General features: G+C 37.6%; 1 long non-coding RNA gene across 1 annotated transcript; it reads left to right on the forward strand.

Annotated features, from left to right (window-relative positions):
• The first annotated feature begins 1,146 nt into the window (after positions 1-1,146).
• Positions 1,147-19,063, forward strand: LOC134529479 (uncharacterized). Its single transcript, XR_010074608.1, has 3 exons — positions 1,147-1,610; positions 18,010-18,112; positions 18,963-19,063. It is a non-coding gene; the product is annotated as an uncharacterized LOC134529479 (long non-coding RNA).

A 19,063-nucleotide genomic window follows, 5' to 3' on the forward strand; every position in this document is an offset into this window, starting at 1 on the left:
GTTTTTCTTATGCTAAATTGTAGTAGTAACAAATTATGTTTGATTTGGAGAGTTTGACAAAACCTAATTCCATCCATTATATGATAATATAGGAAACACATTTAATGATGATTTATTAGATTACATGTGTATAGTTACGTAGTGGTAGCAATTTAAATAATGAAAATAAACATAAAATGTGCACTACAAAGGATAGTATTGAGAATCATCTCAAAAAATTACTAGAAATTTTAGAGAACCTTATGTTGGTAGTCCTTGTACTTCTCTGGTAGGTACCATACCTAAATTTTTTTTAAAATTTTAGTTTTCCTTACTTTAGGAAATTTAAAAGGTGTGATGCATAATATGAACTATTATCGGAACTTTTGATAGCTCTGCAATGTTAATATCAATAGTTTCATGCCTAGCCCGCTGTTGGTTGCGCTATGAACTTTTCCCTCACACCATGTTAACATATATGTTAATTTTTTTTTTATATAGGATTCCCGCCCGCTCTATTCCATTTTACGATACCACCGGTATCACAAAATAATAGAATTGACCAGGTGGGATAGTATTCTAGTTGACGATACCGTGAAAATATTCATTGAATAATCTCACTTTCAAATAAATAAATTCAGGTATCGCAAAATAGAATTGACCGGGTGGGACAGTATTCTACTTGACAATGCCGTGAATAAATATTTTTATTAAATCTCACTTTCAAATAAATAAATTCCTTTATCGCATAATTTAAATGACCGGGAGGGACTTTAACCTACTCCACCCATTAAAAATATTATTCAAAACGTTGGCAGCATGAAGATCACCATTAAAGTTTTTAATTCTACCTTTTACTTTGAATGTCCATTCATCATGATGACTATCATAGCATTGCAAAATTGTATTTGTGAATTAATGTTGCAATTTTGCCAGTGAATTCTAACCTGAGTATTCTAATTAAAATATAGGGTTAGACACCAAAATTATGTTTCAAGGTTGAATAGTTTTTGAGATACAGCACTTTTCATCTTGTAAAAAGCACCTGTGATGTCATCTTGAAAAAACTATATTTCCCAGTGCCACAGGAAATTATAATTTTGCTATATTATTGAGCCAAATTCAATTTATAAACCTTTTGTATCAATTTTTTTGGGGTTTTGCTATTATTTTTTTGTATATTGACCCATCAATGTTCAGTGCTTCTTATAGGAAAACTTCATTGCATAAGTACCTACAGCTCATTTTATATTTATATAAATATGTACTTTTTTTAATCTTAGGTTGTATACATTAAATTGAGCCCTGCTCAGGCAAAGTGTATCATTCCACCATAGGTAAAATACTTAAATATTGTATCTGTGTTGTCACCTATTGTATTCACATTTAAGTAATGGAAAGCCACCGAGTGTTTGTTTTTCCAACTAATCTGATAATTCTTTATATTTTGTGTGCAGTATATCAGTATGGGGAAAAGAAAACACAAAACACCACTAAGTTACAGTAGAAGGCATTCAAGGAGGCTTGTTCAGCAGATTACAGAAGAAGAACTTGGATGTATTCAGAAAACAGCAGGATTGCAACTTTCAAGAGCACAAAGTTGTATTAATACTGCAACAAATGCAGAGGTGGTAGGTCTGAGCCAAGATACCTATTGTAATGTGGGTGACAGTTTTAGTGATACCATCCATTTGTCTGAATATTATAATGATAACTTCGAAGAATCTTGTTTTGTATTGAACTCCAGTTCTAGTGATGATTATGTTGTTGGTGGTTGTGACAGTGATACTGAACACCAGTTTGTGGGTGACTTTGAAAATGAAGAAAATTATGGTATAAGAAAAGAAATAGCATCATGGGCACTTCAATTTAATATTGCACACAATGCACTAAATGGTCTTTTAGTGATACTGCAAAAACATACACATTTTTCCAGAAACAAAAAAAACATGTCAAAGTTGTTGCCAGCTGAAATTAATTTATTAATAAATATAGATGGGCTTCCACTATCTAAATCATCTTCAAAATCTTTTTGACCAATTCTTTGCACTGATTTAAATTCACCGTTGGTGTATATTGTTGGAGCATATTATGGTAACAGCAAACCAGGGAATGCAAATGAATTTTTGCAGCATTTTGTAAATGATATTAGTGATGCAGTTACGAAAGGATTCAGTTTTGAAGAAAACAACATATCAGTAAAACTGGCAGGTCTTGTTTGTGATGCTCCTGCAAAGGCATTTGTCCTATCAGTTAAAAATCACAATGGTTATAACAGTTGTACAAAATGTGTTGCTGAAGGAACGTACATTGAGAATCGTGTGTGTTTACCGAAAGAAATAGACAAGGTTTTGAGAACAGATGAGAAGTTTGCAAGGAATGTGTATGAAGATTATCATCTTGGAGAAACTATACTTGGGTCAATTCCTAATTTTGGTTTAGTTTCAGGTGTCCCATTAGATTACATGCACCTTATTTGTTTGGGAGTTGTGCGGAAACTTATTTATCTTTGGATTGGAGGCCCCCCTCTGTGCGATTAAATGGAAATGCAATAAAATATATTTCAAACATGTCTATGTCCTTGCAAAACACTGTACCTATTGAATTTGTTAGGAAACCAAGACCATTAGCTGAAGTTAAAAATTGGAAAGCCACTGAATTTAGGCAGTTTTTATTGTATACTGGTCCATTATTGTTGAAAGATGTTCTTAGAGCTGACATGTATTTGAACTTTTTGACATTGCATGTATCAATAACAATACTTGCAAGTCCTACATTATCACAGCACAGGAATTATATTGACTATGCAGAGAGTCTATTAAAACATTTTTGACCTCTTTTGAGATGATCTATGGTGAGGAATTAGTTTCACACAATGTGCATAACCTTCTGCATATTTGTGAAGATGTGAAACATTATGGTCCAGTAGATAAGTTCAGTGCTTTTAAATTTGAGAACTATATGTCTAGTATCAAGAAATTGCTCAGAAAAAATGAAAAGCCACTTGAACAACTAACGAAACGATTTAGAGAGAGACAATTGATTAAATGGTTTCCAAAAGAGAAAAAAATCTTTTGGTTTTTGTATGCCACATAACAGAGGGCCAATAGTTGATGAACTTGTTGGCATGTGTAGTAAACAGTACAGGAAGTTGGTGAATGAGTTGTTTGTATTGGATTCTAGTGATAAAAAAAAGTTGTTGTCTTTTAAAAGACAACACAATAGTTTCGCTGGTAAATTTTGTGAAATGTGTAAATGGGAATATTTACATAATTGGTGAAAAATGTGTCTCATTGGATAACATTTTTTTCCTCACCATGTGTCTCACAAAATTTGAATATACATACATGTTGTGAAGAATGAAGGTAAAATGCATTACTGGCATGCAAATGAATTGGCAGGAAAGTTATGGAAGATGCCATATAAAGATAACTTTGTTATGTTTCCTGTTATTCATACATTTTGATTACTGTGGTAATTATTGTTATTGTATCATGTTCTGCAGGATTCTATTTTTTCAGAAAATGTAGAAAGTAATAGAGTTTGAGGATGGGTTACAATTGGTTCCAATAGCTTGGCTGAATGATGAATCCACCCATTGTGCATGGCCAAATTACACAAATCAGCTCAATATAAATAAGGCCATTTCTAGTGTAGAAAACACAGATGATTCCTGGAAATTGCACAAAGTTGTGTGAATATTTGGTTCAGCAGGTCAGTTAACACTTATTTATTAGGCTCTTTTATGTTTGTAATGATAATGACGTTGAATCCTTAATCAGCACATTTTTATCTCCATTTCTCCATAACCTAACTCTCTACATCCTTGAACAATGAACAAAAAACGGCAATACAACCACAAAACAAAACACTCTCCATATCCGACCCTGTTCCGACAAACAACACTTCCTCCTCCGTACCAACCCATAAACATAAAAACATCACAGTCCTCCCCACCAATCTAAAACCAACCTCCTTACACATAGTACAAATGACAGCACCTTTACTAAAGTCATAGATCACACAAAGTCCTTATATTTACTGTTTTCCTTTATTATAGAACGCTGTGATCGCCGCAGGACTGAAGTCTTGGAAAACTCTCTTTCTGGCCGGTGGACTGGGAAGCTGTTGTCAGTAAACTGTTCGGGGTTGGGCAAAGCAGTAATAGGGCTACCTTCATTTCCCTGCTCAGGGTTAGGCAGAGCAGCAATTGCATTATCCTCATCTGTACTAGGGAAACCTCGGAATGGCTCTTCTTCATCGTCTTCTGCATTTGTTTGGATACTCTTCCTTCCACTGAGAATTAATTTGCAATTTTCTGCCCCTCTGTTTCCCCCAGCATCCGTTACGCATGGCATCGACACTAGTTCTTTATCTTCTTCCCTTGGTAGGTCTTTCTTCTGCCCCTGGTACCTTCCCCGTAGCTGGTCCACATGGCGCATTGAAACTCTACCATTTTCTAACCTAATTTTATAGCACATTTTCCCCTCTTGGTTTAAAATCACTGCAGATTTCCACACATCACTGGTATGTTTTCTTTCCCACACCCACTCAGCAGGCTGGAACACTCGAAACTTCTCCACTGGAATTTGCTTGCAATCTTGTCGACCTGGGTGCATGTTATCAAAAACTGTCCTCAATCTTCTGTTGAACATCAATTCTGCTGGTGATTTCCCAGAGGCTTGATTTGGAGTGTTCCTACGCATTAACAAATACCTGGGCAATTCTACATCAATGTTTCGCCCTTCCATCCGCCGTAACGCATCTTTAGCCGTTTGAACGTTTTGTTCTGCCATCCCATTGCTGGATGGGTGATATGATGGTGTTAGGACATGCTCAATACCATTTCTCTGCAGAAATTGTTCAAACTCTTGTGATGTAAAATTTGTACCGTTGTCTGACACAACACTCTCAGGTAATCCATGGGTAGCAAACAGGTTTCTCAAAACTCGAATAACAACTGCAGAATTCGTGGACCGGGTGAGAATAATCTCCAACCATTTTGAAAACGCATCCACCACTATCAAATAGTTCTGCCCTTGAAACGGTCCCAAATAATCAATGTGTAAACGTTGTCACCGACCTGCTGGCCTTGACCAGAACGAGTTTCTTGCACATGGTCTACCATGTCGCGACTGCTGACACAAAACGCAGGCACCCACCAAAATCTCAATGTCAGAGTCCAATCCTGGCCACCAAAAATAACACCTCGCCAGTTCCTTCATTGCCACCACTCCTGGATGATGCAGATGTAGTTCATGAAGAATTGGCCTTCTTAACACCTCCGGGATGACCACCCGGTTTGACCATAAAATGCAACCTCTTGACAATGAATATTCATTAAACCGAGACTTGAATTTTTCCAGCTGTGAGTTGGCAGTACAATCGCCGAAATCAATCTTCCCATTTTCAATCCAAGCCTTAACTTTCCTCAACTGAACATCCTGGACCGTTGCCTTTGCAATGTCTGCAGCTTCATACATTGCATCTTCACCTTCCAAAAAAAAAAATATCTGCAGGGTTTGGCGGATCTGTCACAGTATCTGGCAACGGTAGTCTACTCAGGGCATCTGCATTTCCTAGCTGTGGCCCTGGTCTGTACTTCAGAACAAAGGTGTATGCTGACAGAAACAATCTCCACCGCAACATGCGAGGTGATACAATTCCTGGCATTGGTTTGGTTTGGTCGAACACCCCTAACAATGGCTTATGGTCAGAGTATATTGTAAACTCTCGTCCAAGTAAAAAGTTTTGGAATTTTTGGACTCCATAAACCATAGCTAACGCTTCCTTGTCAAACTGGCCATAGTTTCGTTCAGCTGGTGACAGAGTCCTTGATGCAAAAGCAATTGGTCGTTCACGGCCATCCCGCTCTGTTACTGCCAGAATTGCACCCAATCCATACGGACTGGCATCACACATCAAGATTAACAGTTTGTCTTCACTATAATGTGCCAACACTGCGTTAGACTGTAGTAACTGTTTACATGCAACAAAAGCTTCCTGTTCTATTTTTCCAAACTTCCACGTTACATCTTTCTTTAGCAATTGGTGTAAAGGTTCAGCAATATGAGCCTTTCCCTGCAGAAAAGACTCATAAAAGTTTAAAAGTCCTAAGAATGCTCTCAATTCAGTCTTGTCCCTGGGAACCGGTGCTTCGTGGATGGCACGTACCTTCTCAGAGTCTGGCTGAATGCCATACTTTTTCACTGTGAAACCTACAAACTTTACTTCGGGTACCGAAATCTTGCATTTGTCCTTATTTAAACTCATTCCTACTTTTGACATTTTACAAAATACTTCATGCAGTCGATTATCATGTTCCTTCTTGGATGCCCCTGAAATAACAATATCATCCAAAAATATTGCAACTCCTGAAATGCCCGCCAGCAGCTGTTCCATAAAATTCTGAAATATTCCTGGGGCAGCAGAAAAACCTTGAGGCAGTCGTTTTACTTTCATCAACCCGCGTGATGTGCTAAGGGTTAATATTTCTGATGAGGTATCATCTATTGGTAATTGGAAATATGCTTGCTTTACATCCAGGTGAGAGAAAACTTGTCCACCCGAAAGATTTACCAGCAGCTCCTTTACTATGGGCAACGGGTATGCATTTGGCTTAACACACCTATTTACTGTGTTGCTGTAATCTGCACATATTCTAATAGTACCGTCTTTTTTTAATACCGGCACAACCGGCGTTGCCCAATTTGAAAAATTTGTAGGCTCCAAAACCCCCTCCTTTACCAAATTCTCCAAGGTCTCATTTACTTTGTTACGTAATGGTATAACCACAGATCTAGCTTTCTGGAACATTGGTTCTGCATCCTCCTTTAATACTATATGCACTGGTGGTACCTTCAGGGGTTTTAACCCATCTTCATTAAACAAGGGTTTGTTTATATGATTGAATAATCGAGTCATCTACATCCATAACATGTATTCCTTGCAAAGATATTCCTAGATCTCCGAACCAGTTCCTACCCAACAAACTTCGTCCTGCAGAATCTGGCACTACCAACTCCTTTACAAAAACCTTCTCCTTAAATTTAATTGGCACAGATATCTTGCCAAAAACAGGCACTTTTTTTCCACCCCACACTGCTAGCGTTAAGTCACTAGGTACTAGTTCAGGTCGGTCCCTTACCTCAGGCCAAATTTTTTCAAACACATTGCGATTTATAATAGTTAAAGCGGCTCCTGAATCAACTTCAAATTCATGACTGCGTCCATTTATTTCTATGTTAACCTTGTAAGGTTTGATGGCATGTTCACATGACTTTACATTATACAGCCCTGCATAGTGATCCTCTTCCTTGCACAGTTCTCTAGTTTCAGTTGACTTACTACCCATGCTGCAAACATCTACTTGGCTTACCTTATTTCCCGAATTACTTCTACATACTCGCTTTAAATGACCTACTTTCTGACAGTGCGAGCAAATTGTAGACTTATGGCGGCACACCGGTGCCTTGTGACCCGGGGCACCACATTGGAAACATGTCACCACCACTTCACTTCTACTGTTCAATTTATCCTCCTTCTTTACAACCACATACTGGCACTCTTGCACTGCCCCTAGCGTTTTCTTAGTACCTATAACTTGTTTTATCTTGCTATCTGCAGCTAGAATTGTCTCAATGTTTTTGTTAGCCGCCTCAAAAGATAATGCCTGTTTTACAGCCTTATCAAACGTTAAATCTGTCTCCGATAACAACTGATGCTTAAGTTTCTCATATTTCACTCCACAAACTACCCTTATCAAAAGCTGTTTTTGTAAATCTTGGAAATTACACCCCCTGGACAACCTTTTTAACTCTGCCACGAAATCTGATATGGACTCTGTATGATGTTGTTTTCTATTTGCGAACACAAAACATGCGGCAATTTCATTCTTCTTTGGGTCAAAATGCCCGTCCAATGCAGTAAGCAGTTCATCGTAACTACAGTCGATCAATTCCCTTGGCGTAACAATAGATGCAAGTAGCGCAAGAGCCGGTTCTCCAATGAGTGTTAAAAACGTAGCTCGTAGTTGTTTTTCTTCCTTGATTTTGTTAACTTCGACGAAAAATGAAAATCGTGTTTTGTAATGTGGCCACGTGTCTGGCTCACTAATTTTCAATTCAGGAATCTTGCCTAACGCCATGACACTTTAACCACTGTAAACACTTTTCCTTTAACTAATATCCCATCCTCGTCGCCACTTTTATGTTTGTAATGATAATGACGTTGAATCCTTAATCAGCACATTTTTATCTCCATTTCTCCATAACACAACTCTCTACATCCTTGAACAATGAACAAAAAACGGCAATACAACCACAAAACAAAACACTCTCCATATCCGACCCTGTTCCGACAAACAACACTTCCTCCTCCGTACCAACCCATAAACATAAAAACATCACAGGCTCTTAAAACAACTTGTTTAGGCCTACCTTAATAATTGTTTTATTTAACATGTGGAGTGTAATTTTTTGTTTACAATTTTTATTTATTCACAGATACGTGCGTTAGAGGCGTAGAAAAATTAAAGCTGGCGGAAATGATTTCTGATGTTGAAAGTTCGTTTTCTGAAGGTGGTGACAGTCATACAAAAGTACGACAAAAAAGGGCTAAAAGGACATATTCAACCTCAGATGAATCTGAAAATGAACCTGCTTCTGTGCAACTGCCTGTACTGCTGAAACCACCTCAGTTTGAAAATACTGTTAATGTTTTTCCATCAACTTCAGCTGCCATCAGTGGTATAAATGTGAATTCACAAGAGCACTTGCTAAAACATGGGATGGCAAAAGTAAATGTAAATACTGATTTATCAAAAGGTATGTTAGTAATTACAGCACATTGTCTTTATATAACTTATAGCTCTTGTTAATTGAATTAAATCATTTACTTTTCACTTCTTTTTCAGAATTTCAGAAACATGTATTGAAAAAGTTAAATCAACTATTGAATGCAATGAGTAAAATGGAAGAAAGAATTATGAACATTGAGAATTCTTTGACTACAAAAGATGACAATGAAGTCACTATGGACACTGTTCATTTACAGTTACCATGCATTACTATTGAAAAGTTTATGGAGTTTGACGCATCTGTTTGCGAAAAAGGACACCTGAAGAAAGTGGTGAAGTTAACATTCTCACGAATTATGCTGTTTAGTTGTTTGAACATATTTTTTTAATGTCTGAAGTTAATTTTAAATTTATCTTGGTTTGTTGCATTACAGGTAAGCATCCTCAAGCACATTGGAGGTGGTAATGTACATGACATCATAATAAATTTGATGAAGAGATTAATGGAGGATGAAGTGGCAGAACAGTTTAGCTGGGTTGGTGCAAAGGGCAAAAAACCATTCAAGGATTTGAAAGCACGGTTCCTGATTTTAGGTAAATTATATTTTAAAGGAATCTTAAATAGTTATAACCACAGTGATAATACTGGGTACTTAATTTGTTTAATTTCTGTGTACACCAATCCCTCGCATAGCACGTCTTCACTTAATGCGAATTCAGTTAGCACGATGTAAATTTTACTGCCCTAGTCTCGAATAGCACGTCTGTAAATTTCAGTTAGCACGAAATCGCCACAGGCTAAAAAAAATCTCGGAAACGACGCGACGTCAGGTATGGAATTCGAGGGGGGAAGAGTGGTTTGGAATGCGAGGGGAAAGAGATGCGCACGCAGATAAACAAACACCGGGCCATACTGTTGATGCCCGGCCGCAGACCAGGCCCTACCGTTGATGCCCGGCTGCAGACCAGGCCGTACCGTACAGAAACCAAAGCAGATGAAATTGGACACGTTTTTTAAAAAAAAAGCAAGATGATAGTGTTAATTTCACCCCAGAAAATATTTAACTAACTTTTATGTTTTGTATATGTACATATGGTACATACAGTAAACTCCCGGTATATCGCGCCCCGATTGATCGCAGAATCGGGTATATCGCGGGTCAAACCATGTCCCCCAGTCAGAAATTAATAATAATAATAATGGAATAAATGGTTGACAGCCGATTAGGATAATTTTGCGTTGTAACTAACAAACTAAGCATCGGGCAGAAAAAAGCCTAGGCGTAGAAAATGTCCGCAGTAAAATTCTAAACAAGATATCTCCGTACATTATTCCTCTATCTTGTAGGGTTTTCAAATTATGGTCCAATCCAGCCCAGTGATATTTTCTGAAACACTAGTTCTTAACGTCGCTTTATCTCACAAATGAAGCATTGGACAGGGGACCTGATAAAGCCCACCGTCCAGCGACATCCGGCGTGACTCGGCTGGGGATTGATGTTGGATAGGCTTGGTTGTCGGCAAGCGCGGGGTAGGGAGAGGCGAGCCGAGAATATGGAGAGAGGTAGAGATTAGAGCGGGCAGAAACACGAGGGGGAATGGGGGAGGGAATGTGTTCACGCAGCACACAGGCAGAGCATGAGTCACTTGACTGAGCAGCGTCGCTGCGTACAAGGCAAAATCAGGTAGTCCGGTGTTTAAAATTCCACTCCAGAATCTTAATTGGTACTTTACTGGACATCTGTATATAAATGTTTTGTTACAACTTAAACCTACAGACGTAATATTATTGGGTAATTCATTGTATTATACAAGTTCATCTTTTTACTTTGGTATAATGTTTTAACATTAAATAGTAAAGTAAATCGGCTAGCGTATTTTTAATCTTTGCCCAGGAATTCCCAGTGGTCCAATATTTACGTGAACCATACTGTACCACTTTTGCCGTGAGGTAGTAAACAAGTCCCGGAAATGTTTATGTGTAGCGGTCTCCCGACCTTTAAACAGAGGCTGGGGAATATAACACTTGCCGATCCGAGCCACACACACTCAGCAACTCGACACAGCGTTTGGTGAAATAAGTAAAGACAAAGTTTAACACGGTTTTTAATACGGCGTCACTGATTGCGCTAAAATTAAATTGGCGCAATTTTTGTTTCCCACATGTGACCATTTATAATTTACTGTAAGCATGGATAATAAAGTTTAACCACTTGACACGATAGACGATTCTTTATTGTTTATTGTACGAATGCTAGAATCGTTTTTTTTCCTGTATCTGCGGCCTGCTTCTACAAAAGACAAGCTATCTGTAAGTAAATCTAGAATTTTTATTTTGTCAATCAAACTCGGTACTTTGCGATTCATATTCGGTTTGAAGTATCACTACGGCCTTTCTTTTTAGAAGACTTTGACCACAGAATCGTGTGTAACCGCACACACTGCACTTACTTTTTTACGGACACTGACGAAGCAGATACTGTGGCTAACACCACGAGACTGGCAGCAGCAGCTTGTGTGCCGCACGTGTGTATGGCGGCGTGTGGCGCGCTCGTAGGCCGTGCGACAAACTGTGCGCGGCACGCGGAAAAATAAAAACAATTCAACATTTAATATTTATCTTTAAAATTTATTATTTTTATTTTTGCACCCGTGTTTAGTGGAAACTGCGGATGCAAAGTCCGCACAAAGGCGGGCCGTCTATACTGTGCGTGCTTGCCGACCTATTAGAACACAGGCGGTGTTTTATGCCTTTTGACCTTGGTCACATCGAAACATCGCGGTTATGCAACAACGCGGGTAAAAGTTATGTCCCCCGACAACCGCGTTAAATAGGGAGTGTACCCGTATTTTAATGTTATGTTTGTGCTCTAGGGAAAATCTAAATCTGTTTATCTGTTAACTGATTTGTTTACATTGCCGCTTTTATAAGAGGTGTGCATAACAAATTAAATGTTTACATATGGCTGTGTGTTTTAAAGTTACATAAAACCGGTTCTTAATTTCATAAAAGTGTTTTAATTTTGTTAAGTTTTAAACGTAATAACAAAGGATCCAGCTGCTTGCTACAGCAGGCAGACAGATGCGCGCGCGTGTTGAAGGTCACGCCTGGGCGGGCAAGCCAACCTGCTGAGTGACGGTAAATATGTTACCACTTATCTCCCGTTACACTGTGCCATGTTTTCTTTATCTAACGTATTCGGTGGTAGGCTTAAAAAGATAAATGATATGACATATGCATTTTCAAGTATTATTCTACGCATTTATATTATGTAAAGATTACTTCCCTACACATCTTAGAACACATTAAATAATTTAGCCTTATATTTATGGGGACTAATGCTTCAGAATACGCGATTTCGATTAACACGAACATTTTTAGGAACGAATTAGTCGTGCTAAGTGAGGGATTGGTGTACTTTTAGTTCATTTTTGCCTGAGCTTTAGAATAAACAAAGCATATATGATGATTAAATATTCTTATTGGCTGCCATTCGCTAGACACAGTGAACAGTCAAGAAATACATTCTTACTAGCTCAATATGCTGGGTGCTTCTGTGAAATGGGGACAAACTCCGCATGCATGTTCCTCATGTAAAAATAAGACAAAAACATGTTTTTCACTTTTCATCTAAAATTAGTGTTAAAACCTTCTTTTCCCAAAATATCAGAAACTTAACTGAAACAAAACAAAAAACAGATATTTCAGCATTGCTTCATATTATAGAGGGCTCTTAAAATCAACAGCAAATGCTGGTTGATACCTTCCACCCTTATGGAAATAGCAGGGGTGGCTACCCTCTAAATGCATAGCCCTACAACTTTTTTACCATCAAGACTTTGAAACATTTGGAAATGGTTTATTGGTTAAGGTTATCTGTCAAACAAAAAAGGTACTCATGTTGTAACTGTGTAGGACCCACCGTTTTCTTTCAAATGAAGCTTAGGCTGCAGCAATGGAGTGCCATTAACAAATGATTAATTATGGTATCATGACTTAAAAAAGGTTACCACCTGTTGTGTATGTTCTGAGGTTGGTAATACGAGACAGTTGAAAGAGAGAGTTTCAAGATGGACACTGATGAAGGAGGATGGAAGTTATGTATGTGTCATGTAAATATTATAATAAACGAGTTAAGAAATACATGAAAAAAAAAGATAAAGGATAAACAAAACATGGTGCAGTCGAGTGACTCGGACCTAACATTTCCCGCATAATCGGTAAAGGATACAGTGCTGATTCGCTCACGTGGCATTCCAGTGACAATGTCAGACACAAATAAACCGAGTGCGTTGGATTTATCGGGCAATGTTAGCGAAAACTGGTGGAAGTTCAGGCAGAACTTTGATATATATATATATATATATATATATATATATATATATGTTGGCGTCGGGGAGTCTAAAAAACCTTCGGAAGTGAAATCTGCAATACTTCTTAACCTTGTCGGTGAAGATGTGGTGGAAGTCTTCAATACTTTTAACCTAAGTGATGATGATCGAAAACAGTTCGACGGGGTGATAGCAGCATTTGAAACGTATGCTAGTGAGAAAAGAAATGTTCTGTATGAGCGTTTTGTGCTCTTTTCGCGAAAACAAAAGGAAGGTGAGCCATTTCAGCAATTCATCACGGACTTGAAGAAGTTGGTGCGCAGCTGTGTGTTTGGGTCCCAAACAGAGGAAATAATTAGAGACTTTGTTTTCATGGGTGTGCGGGACAAGACTTTGCAGAAGGAAATGCTGCGAACCAAAGATTTAACCTTAGAGAAAGCATGCGATTTAGCGAAGCTAGCAGAAATCAGCGATCAACAACTTCAGTGCCTTCAGTCTACAGAAACGCAAAAGTCGTCTTTGCCGCCCGAGTGGGGTGCTTCTGTAGCAGTTAACACAGTGCAACATAAGGCTAAATGGAACAAAGAGTCGCCGAATTATTCCCCACAGACCAGTAAACAATTGCACGGGAGCAACTTGAAATGTAAACAATGCAACTTCCAGCATGAAAAAAATTAATGCTTTGCATTCGGAAAACAATGTTTTAAGTATGGCAAACTGAATCATTTTGCCAATATGTGTAGAACTAATGGTGTAAACATAGTGAGGCGTCATCAAGAAGGGATGACTGCTGATGAAAATGAAGAATGCTATCTTGTGAGCGGCATAGAGAGATGTCGGGAGTTAAGTAATGTAGACAATGTACAAAATGCTGAAGTAGGTAAACAAGGTACAACAATGTGGTTTGAAGTTGTTTTACTTGAAGATTTGAAGGTCAAATTTAAGCTAGACTCAGGCTCTGAGGTGAACATCATTCCTGAAAACATTTTCAGAAAGATCAATAAACAATTTAAGATAAGAAATACCAGTGAAGTTCTTGAGTGCTATGGGGGTTTCAAAGTCAAACCCATAGGAGTTGTTAACGTACGATGTGAAACCAAACATGCAGTTCAGTATATGGATTTCAGAATAACTGATGCAGACAGAACTCCTATGTTGGGGTTAGAGGCATGTGCTCAACTCAACCTCGTTAAAAGGGTTCATACAAAGGAGAAGAACATCATCAAAACATCTATAAAATTACCATTAACTGAGAAAGAAGTACAGAATAAGAACACTTTCATCAAAGATAATGAGGATATTTTTACAGGGCTTGGAAAATTTCCTTATGACTGTGCGATCAATGTGCCAGCCAATGCAGTGCCAAAAATGTACCCACCACGACGTCCTCCTCAAACTATTGCAGTTAAGCTGAAGGAAACACTAGCTGTGTTAGAGAAGAAAGGAATCATACAGAAAGTGACCGAGACAAATTCATGGGTTAGCAATCTTGTCATAGTTGAGAAATCTGATGGAACTTTAAGGGTGTGCCTTGATCCCCAAGACCTTAACTTGGAAATAAAGAGTATTACCAAATACCAACACTGGAGCAACTAACAGAAAAACTTTCAGGAAAAAGGTTGTTTTCAGTCTTTGATCTTAAAGATGGGTTCTGGCATATACCACTAGACGTGCCCTCGTGTGACCTGTGCACTTTCTCGACTCCATGCGGATGTTAAAATTCTTACGTTTACCATTTGGAATATCGTGTGCACCTGAGAAGTTTCAGGAACTAAATGAACGTGCATTTGGCGACATTAAAGGCATTGTTGTTTACTTTGATGACATTCTTGTTGCAGCAGAAACTGAAGAAGAACATGACAAAATTGTGATGCAACTTGTAAACAGAGCAAGAGATTTTAATATAAAATTTAACCCTAAGAAACTTCAATATAAGATACCAGAAGTAAGTTTTCTGGGACATGTGTTTTCAGCAAACCAGATTAAACCTGACCCTAATAGAGTTGCAGCTATTCAACACCTACCAGATCCACAAAATCGGAAGGAGCTACAGAAGTTTCTCGGAATGGTTAATTACTTGCGGCCCTTCATTTCAAATATGGCAACACTTACTGAACCTCTTGAGAGAACTGTTAAAGGCTGATGTCACCTGGCAGTGGCTTAAAGGCCACTCTGATTGTGTTACTGCATCAAATCTGCTGTAAGTAGTGTGCCAGCCTTAGGAATATTTGATCCAGCAAAACCTTTTACGATACAGTGTGATGCGTTGCAGAATGGCCTTGGGTGCTGCCTACTTCAAAATGGACAGCCTATTGCATATGGGTCACGAAGCCTAACTGAGAGTGAGAAAAATTGGGCTCAAATCGAGAAAGAGTTATTGGCAATTGTGTTTGTTACTACAAAGTTTCATTACTTTATTTATGGCCGTACTGTGGAAATTCTAACTGATCACAAGCCACTGGTACCTATAATGAAAAAACCTGTGGCTAAAATCATGTCCTCTCGACTCCAACGGCTGAAACTCAAATTGCTGAAGTACCACCTGGATGTACATTATTTACCAGGGAAAATGATGAACATTGCGGATCTGCTGTCATGAGGTTACATCAAGGATGGAGTAGATGAAGATGATGAAGACATGAGTGAAGTGGTACATAGTGTGAGTAAACATATACCAATGAGTGAGACACAAAAAACTGAATTTCGACGTGAACTAGCAGAGACCCTGTGCTAAAGGATGTAGTCAAACTAGTGAAAACGGGATGGCCTTACGAAACGCATGCTCCGGTGAGTTGTCATATGTATTGGTCAATTCAGAATGACTTGTATGTAGAAGATAATCTCTTGTTCTATGAGGACCAAATTGTTGTCCCTAAAAAATTACAAGGGAAAATGTTACACATGCTTCATGAAGGTCACTTTGGCATTGGTAAAACCAAATCCAGAGCACGCTCTTTGTTTTATTGGCCTGGTATGAGTGTGGACATAGAGAGGTTTGTGTCAGAGTGCAAGGTCTGTGAAAAGTACAGGATCACTAATAGGAAAGAATCACTTAACCCTCACCCAGTCCCTACATTACCATTTGAAAAAGTGGGAGTTGATATTCTGGAGTTCGAAGGCAAGAGTTACCTTGTTGTATATGATTAGTTCTCGAATTGTTTGGAAATTGTGCTATTATCCAGTAAGCAATCACATAGTGTAATTAGTGCTCTGAAAGGTATCTTCTGCACTCATGTGATACCTAGAACTATAGTTTGTGACAACATGCCGTTTCAATCTTATGAATGTAAATGCTTTGCTCGTGAATATGAGTTCGAGTTTTGCACATCCAGTCCCCATTATCATCAGTCAATTGGCATGGCTGAAAAAGGGGTTGTAATTGCTAAAACCATATTACGCAAGAGCAAAGAAGCAGGAATTGAATATTGGCTGGCTCTAATGGAATACCGTAACACTCCTCTTGCTGGTCTAGAGTATGCACCTGCACAGATATTAATGCGTCGTCTTGTTAGAACACGAATTCCTATAGCAACCAATAAACTAGTTCCAAAGGTATTTCCAAATGTGAAGACAAAATTACTTTCCAAGCAGTTACAGACCAAGCGGGAATATGATAAAAGGGCACAGAGAAAGACCCTAGAATATGCCAGGGGTCAGCCTGTCGTGGTTCAAAACGATAAAGTGTGGGAGCCAGCCACCATTGTGAAAAAACATGAAACACCCAGGTCGTACATAATAAGTGACAAGTCAGGCAAGCTGTTGCGTAGAAATACTAAGTATCTCAGGCCATCCTGTCAAAAGGTATTTATTGCCAGAGGACCAGTGTGCTGGTCCAAGTGGTGATCGTTACAGTAAGGGCGATGTAAATGAAAATCGTAGAAGCAGTGAATATGTGGAAGACGACAGGGACATGTGTGTGATTAATAATGCAAATTGTAGAAGCAGAGAATGTGTTGAAGATGACAGGGACATGTGTGTAATTAGTAATTCTGACAAAAGTGAGTTTGCGGAAGAAGTGCAAAAGGTAAAGGGACAAATTAGCTCCCCAGACTTTAAAGGTTTTGATAAACAGTTCGTTATCAGGAAATGTACCAAACAACATTGATAATGATTTGAATGTTCATGTCACTCCTCTGAATGAGTATGTTACCAGAGTAGGTCGCAAAATTTGTAAACAAATTAGATATCAGTAAAGGGAAGGTGTTGTGTATGTTGTGAGGTTGGTAATACGAGACAGTTGAAAGAGAGAGTTTCAAGATGGACACTGGTGAAGGAGGATGAAAGTTATGTATGTGTCATGTAAATGTTATAATAAACGAGTTAAGAAATACATGAAAAAAAGATAAAGGATAAACAAAACACCACCTAATGCAATACATTAAATTACATTAATAAGGTGTACATGTTTGTTCCTGGACATTCTGTGACATCTGACAGAGTCATTAATGTTTAATATATACAATGCTGCTAAGTGATGTAGGCAAACATTACATGAAATGTTCAATAAGTGACTTTTTATCTTGACCTAGCAGTGTTCTGTACATATGGGCTTGTATTGGCTCAATGTAATATAATGTATTTAAGTTTGCCTCAAATTGGTTCAGTGTTTGATGTCTTATAACTACTCATCTGGCAAGGAGAATTATTAAATGGGTGTAATATCTTCGTAATTTTGCAGTTTTTACATTAATGTTAAATGACACTGAAGCACTTGGAGAATCAAAAGTTAAACAAAAATGGAATGTTTGATTTAACATGACTTTTAATGTAAAGTTTAGAAATCTTGAGTGAAATTTAACAAATTGCAGTACAAATATTGCTTTATAACTTAATATATTTTATTAAGTATTTTTGTATGCAGTAGAATTTGGTTTTAAATTTGTCATTTTATTTTTCTTCAGAGACTCTGCTTGCTCATGGTAAGCAATCTACAGAAGTAGAAGTTGGACATGTGGTGGCTAAATGGCTTGTGCAGGCAAAGCTAAGGCTGCAAAGAAAGAATGAGTGAGTTAAGTTATATATTTTAATCAACTTGAAATAATGGCATTGTTTGTGTAGAATATGATGCCCTGCTTTTATATAAATAATAGTGCATTATATGCATCAATGCAACATTAAATATTAGTTAGATTAGTGTTGAGTCCCTGGTTTCATGTTGAAAAAGATGTGCTTACATAAACAGCCCTACTTCAACTAAGTATAGTTTAAAAGTAAATGTTAACTGAAGGTGACTTTTACATTTCAGTACCTAACAAAAAAAATGAACAAATTGGCTCATTAATGTTAGCTGAAATTGGAATTACATTTTGTAACATTCGTGAATTTCGCGACAAAGTTAATTACCTTTCAGCAACAGCAACACTCTAGTTACACCCCTCCTGTTCTTGCATAAAAACATGGGCTGAATTGTAATGATGTAACATCACAGGCACTGTTCACACAGACATTTTTTTATTAGGAAATCATTAGGATTTCAATAATAAATTTAAGTTTTCTTTTAAAACTTTGCTTAAAATGTGTTATTATACAATGTCATGGGCCTCTTTGCATTAACCAGACACCATTTAATTGATTATTAGGAATGTAAATAGCATCTTAAGAAATTTCCAGTGAAGAAGTATTCCTGCTTTATAAGTTTGAAAAAAAAATGCATCGGTTGCAATACTCAATTTGTCCCTTTTAAGATGCTTTCAGTTTTGAAATTTATCATTGGCTTCTGTTTGCATGTTATTTTAAAAATTAAATAATATAACAACTCAGTGTCTACATGTTTAAAAATCTCACATACATGTCATAATTGAACTGAAACAAGTTAAAAATAATTGGTTTTTTTTTCTTTCTTTTTTTTTTTCAGAAAAATCTCAAGCACACCTGCATAGAGATGAGTCAGTTAAAAATTTCATGTTTTGTATATATATAATATGTATTTATAGTTTTTTTTTATTAAAGTCTACT

The sequence above is a fragment of the Bacillus rossius genome, chromosome 2 (assembly GCF_032445375.1).
Source record: "Bacillus rossius redtenbacheri isolate Brsri chromosome 2, Brsri_v3, whole genome shotgun sequence".
In the NCBI taxonomy this organism is placed as follows: domain Eukaryota; kingdom Metazoa; phylum Arthropoda; class Insecta; order Phasmatodea; family Bacillidae; genus Bacillus; species Bacillus rossius.